Source organism: Astatotilapia calliptera, chromosome 7 (genome assembly GCF_964374335.1).
Source record: "Astatotilapia calliptera chromosome 7, fAstCal68.1, whole genome shotgun sequence".
Taxonomy (NCBI): Eukaryota; Metazoa; Chordata; class Actinopteri; order Cichliformes; family Cichlidae; genus Astatotilapia; species Astatotilapia calliptera.
The window spans coordinates 9,664,152-9,668,862 of record NC_137428.1 but is presented as its reverse complement, the minus strand read 5'-3'; the positions used below and the strand labels follow the sequence as shown (position 1 = coordinate 9,668,862).

At 39.7% G+C, this 4,711-nt stretch overlaps 1 non-coding gene across 1 annotated transcript; it reads left to right on the top strand.

The window, feature by feature from the left end:
* The first annotated feature begins 3,681 nt into the window (after positions 1-3,681).
* On the top strand, positions 3,682-3,845 carry LOC145430242 (U1 spliceosomal RNA). Its single transcript, XR_013910707.1, has one exon. It is a non-coding gene; the product is annotated as a U1 spliceosomal RNA (small nuclear RNA).
* The last annotated feature ends 866 nt before the right edge of the window (positions 3,846-4,711 follow it).

Here is a 4,711-nt window from a genome sequence, read left to right as displayed (position 1 = left end):
AAAACAGGCATATGAAAAAAAGCCTACTAGAAATACTACTCTGCATTACATCCTAACACTTGGCTAAATCCTAATATGTAATTCTGGTTTAATAGTTTATTTCACTAAATGTGATTATGCACTAAAAAAGAACATGTTGGGTTTACTTAATTCAATAGTGGACACTGGTTGCACACAGATGTTTTGCTTTGGCAGGAGCTTAAACAACTGAGGTGAAGTTATTCATATTCAATAAACCTGTGCAATTTGTGTTGATAAAATATGATTGAAACAAAATATCCAATTTGAGCTCTTGGATATTTTAATTCTTCACAAATTTCACACTTTATTCCAACACTATTCAGTGACTTTTACCCAAATACTATTTGGTCACTGAAATACTATGTTATCTTCAAATGACATGTTGGTATTATATTCTAAATACACAATTTTCCAGTGAAGGCCTTACAACAGATTGTATTCTTCTCTTCCAAGATGGTTGCCAGCATCCACTAGTAACCTTTCAAAACAAAAACAGTAATTTCACTATAGTGACAGTAGGTGAATCAGCGGTCTGAAACACACGGCCCGGGGCCGACTTGCGTGAGGCCCACATCACCCCTACTTGCCACCCGTACTGTTGACGTGAGGAAATATTGTGCATTTTGGTTCTTGAAGTTAGTTTTTGTTACGGGGGATTTTGTTGTTGAGTGCAATGTGAAAATAACTTCTATAAAAAGCAAAAAATGATTTAATATGAAGGCAATATGAGCAGAGAGTAAAACCATGTTGAGGGATTGGCTGTGTTAGTTCAGTGAGAGTTATTTGTAAAGAAAACAATTTTCACTAGTAGACATAAATGTACACTTATGTCTGCATTTTTATTTTGTTAAATAAAACAAAAAATATAGCAAAGTGCTGCCACATGTCTGAGTGCCAATTCTTTTTTTATTCAATGAAAGGTTTTAGTTAATTAAGATTGAGGAAAAAGAATTTGCATTCACATTTGCAGTTTTGCCTTGTTATACAATATTTGAAAATTAAAACAAAACACTACATTTTCTGAAATATTAGTGAGTTTTTTCTTGTTTAAAGACAAACGTTTTTATACTACTTGAACACTAAAGTGACCCTCCAATGTGATGACAGTGCCAGCAGTGGCCCACAGCTCATTTAATGCTTTCTCCTAATTGGCTCATAATGGTCTCTCATATGTATGAACTATGTAGGCTATCTCTATTTTAAAATAATGGGTGGGCAATGAGAGCATCTCCTCGATGTGTACAACAGGACAACAGGGAATACAGAGAACTGACTGAGGACTTTGTCAACTGGTGCCAGCAGAACCACTTCCAGATCAACACTCCGAAAACCAAGGAGCAGGTAGTGGACTCCACCTACACCAGTGAACATCCAGAGAATGGGCATTAAGATAGCTGACTCATATAAGTGATCTGATTAATAAACGGATCTGGAGTAACAACAGAGTGTACATCTACACAAAAGGATAAAGACGGTTGTATTTGCAACAGAGAAGTCTTTTGGAAGGGAGCAGGGAGAGCTCCTGAAGACCTCAGACGCTGTGGTGGTATTGTCCATGTTTTATGGTGTGGTCTGCTGGGGATAGGAAGAAACTGAACAGGTTCATCAAGAAAACTAGCTCTGTTCTGGGATGTCCTCTTGACCCAGTGGAGGTAGTTATCCCTGTCAGATAACAGCTCCCACCCCATACAGGTCACCCTTCAGTGACAGGCCGTGTTCCAAGTGGACATTTTGGAGGCCTTTCCCTCCAGCTGCTGTCAGACTGTACACTGCACAACAGCAATGAATGTACACCACATATTCACACACTGGGGTCTTTGCATATCAGTGTGCAATACCTGTTAATACCTATTAACACCCAACCACTGCACTATGAAATGACCACGCCAAGCAAACAAACAATGTTTGGGTGCTGCAGATGGAAACGGACCATAGCTTCATGGTGAAATTCCTCACAAAGAGCAGAATCTACCTTGTCCTTTAAAGTTTTTATGGCCACCACTTGGGTCTGCTCACCAGGTACTGTGCCATATAGGTGGCCCTTGTACACCTTGCCAAACCGGTCCTCACCGAGCCCCTCCATAAATCGTACTGCTGACATGTTAATCTCACGCAGCTTCGCCTGCAGCCATGAAACAATAAATACATGTCACCAAAGACTCTGGCCACCAGAATTCAACAATACTTAAACAAATGTATGTAAATCACATTTACTGTGACCATATTTAATGTTACCTTGTTGTTATTATTATTGCTACCTGTTGTTTTTGATGATTCGGGGGCGACAGCTCCGTGTCCTGGGAGGGTGAGCTGCTGAGCTGGGAACGAGGTGGTGTGTCATTTGAAGCCTTATGTTTATTGCGACACAAGCAAACCAGAAAGAAGAGGCAAGCGATAACCAATGGGATGGCAACTGCAGGTATTAAAATAAACAGGATCTCCTTCCTGGGGTTTTCTTGTGTTTCATTCTTCTTCTGATAGTAATCTGTATTATTACATCATATATAAGTATATGTATGTATGTAGATATATATAGATAGATGGCTATGGATATAGATAAATAGACTTACATATATAAGTACTTATCTATTTCTTAGTCTATATTTCTTCTATTTTTGCATAGCATTATTGCTGTTAGGTATGCTGTGTGTGTTCATTTGTTCCTGCCTTGTGTACTCTGCTGCAGTAACAATTTGAATTTCCCAACTCTGGGACTAACAAAGGTTTTCTTATCTGAAATGTATCTAAACCCAGCTGATATCTGGCTACATTTTCTGCTGAGCATCCAAATCACACTGAAGTTTACACACTGTATAATGCCTGATTTCTTGTAAATATTTAGCGATGGCCTTATGAAATATATTTTGATAAAATGTTTATCAGGCCACAGTGAACAATGGAAAATAAACAAAATTAAAACAAATAATTAAAAACACTGAAAAACACTCAAAAATATATTTTTTTAGAGATGTCTTAACCTGGTTATGCTGTACCATCCAGACGTGTATGTGCGCCGGACCCGCGTGATTTGAGACTTCCTGCCATCTTTAGCAGGTAATAAACTCCCGCCAAAGCAAAAAGTTGCTCTGAGTGAATTCAGTCGTTGTTAATGAGTAAATTTTTAGTGTTTTTATTTGGATTGTTTTCTGGTTGTTTGTTGCACACGGACATGTTCACAGACGTGTTTTCGTGAGCAACACTGTTCATACTCCGAGACCGTAGCGGGAAACTGTTGGTTGCCTAGCAGCAGTTAACGAAAAGACCGGAAGTGACTGTGCTTCAACTAGAAAACTTTTGCGTTTATCCTCTTTTTCCCGAGTATCAGACAAACTCGTTTAGCAGCGTGCTTTACCTTTGAGTTAGCTGAACTTCTGGTGGTTTGTTGGTGGATTTAAGGAGGTTAAATGGATGAAAAAAAGTTATCTTTCAGCTAGCTCTTGTTGCGCAGATACAGCAATGCATGATGGGAAATTCTCCCGGTATTTGTAAAGCTAAATAACCTTATGGGGCTCTGTTGGAAACTGCTTCATGTGTATATATAAATAGTGTGTAGTCCCAGCTTCCTACAGGCTGTGTTTGTGTTGATTTTGAGATTGTGAGCACCGTGAGTGTGCAGGGTTTGTGTGTGAAAGACTGCCCCATACGTGAGCTAAAGAATTCATACTTACCTGGTAGGAGAGATACCATGATCACGAAGGTGGTTCTCTCAGGCCGAGGCTCAGCCATTGCACTCTGGCTTTGCTGACAGCCTGCGAATTCCCCAAATGTGGCAATCTTGACTACATAATTTCTGGTAGTGGGGACTGCGTTCGCGCTCTCCCCTCATCATATGTTGAAAGAAAAATGAGTGGGAATGTTTGCGCTTATTTTCAATGACTACGTCATGCAATCTTCTGGCTTCCTAACTACAGTTTTATCAGTGAGGCCAGGGTAAGCAGGAGAGGAGGAGGGGATGATGTCTTATTTAAAAAAGTCTGTGCAGCATTTGGGAGGCCTGTAAACATTAACAAACACAACTTTGGATGGGGCCTTCAGCTGTAAAGCCACATATTCAAAAGACTGAAAACTTCCAGGAGACAGCTGCTTACATTGAAATGATTCATTAATGACCTCAGTGAACTGCTGTCTGTGATCTGTGTTGATTTCGACTGTGTAATTATTGTTGGGGATTTTAACATCCATGTGGACAACCCTCAGGACAAAGGGACTAAAGACCTGAGTAACACTCTGGGCAACTTTGGGCTGACTCAGCATGTAACAGAGGCCACACATAATAGAGGACACACTCTTGACCTACTGATCTCCAAGCCTGAGCATTTCAAACATTGCTGTGTCTGATGTGGGCTTATCTGATCATTACTGTGTTTTCTTTGAAAGTAAAATCTCAGCCCACACAAATATATCAACAGCAGTGATCACAAAACGGTGTATAAATGGATACTATTGCCCCCATTAAGGTGAAGGTTATCTCTGGAAGGAAAAAGTCTCCATGGAGAAACTCCACACTAGTGAAAAATGAAAAAAGAGAGTGTAGGAAAGCTGAGCGCAGATGGAGAAAAACAAACCTCCAGGTTCACTATGACATCTATAAAGAGAAACTTCACAATTATAATTTACAACTGAGGAGTGCAAGAAAGTCCTACTTCTCTGACATCATCACTAAAAACAGCCATAATGCTCGGGTCTTATT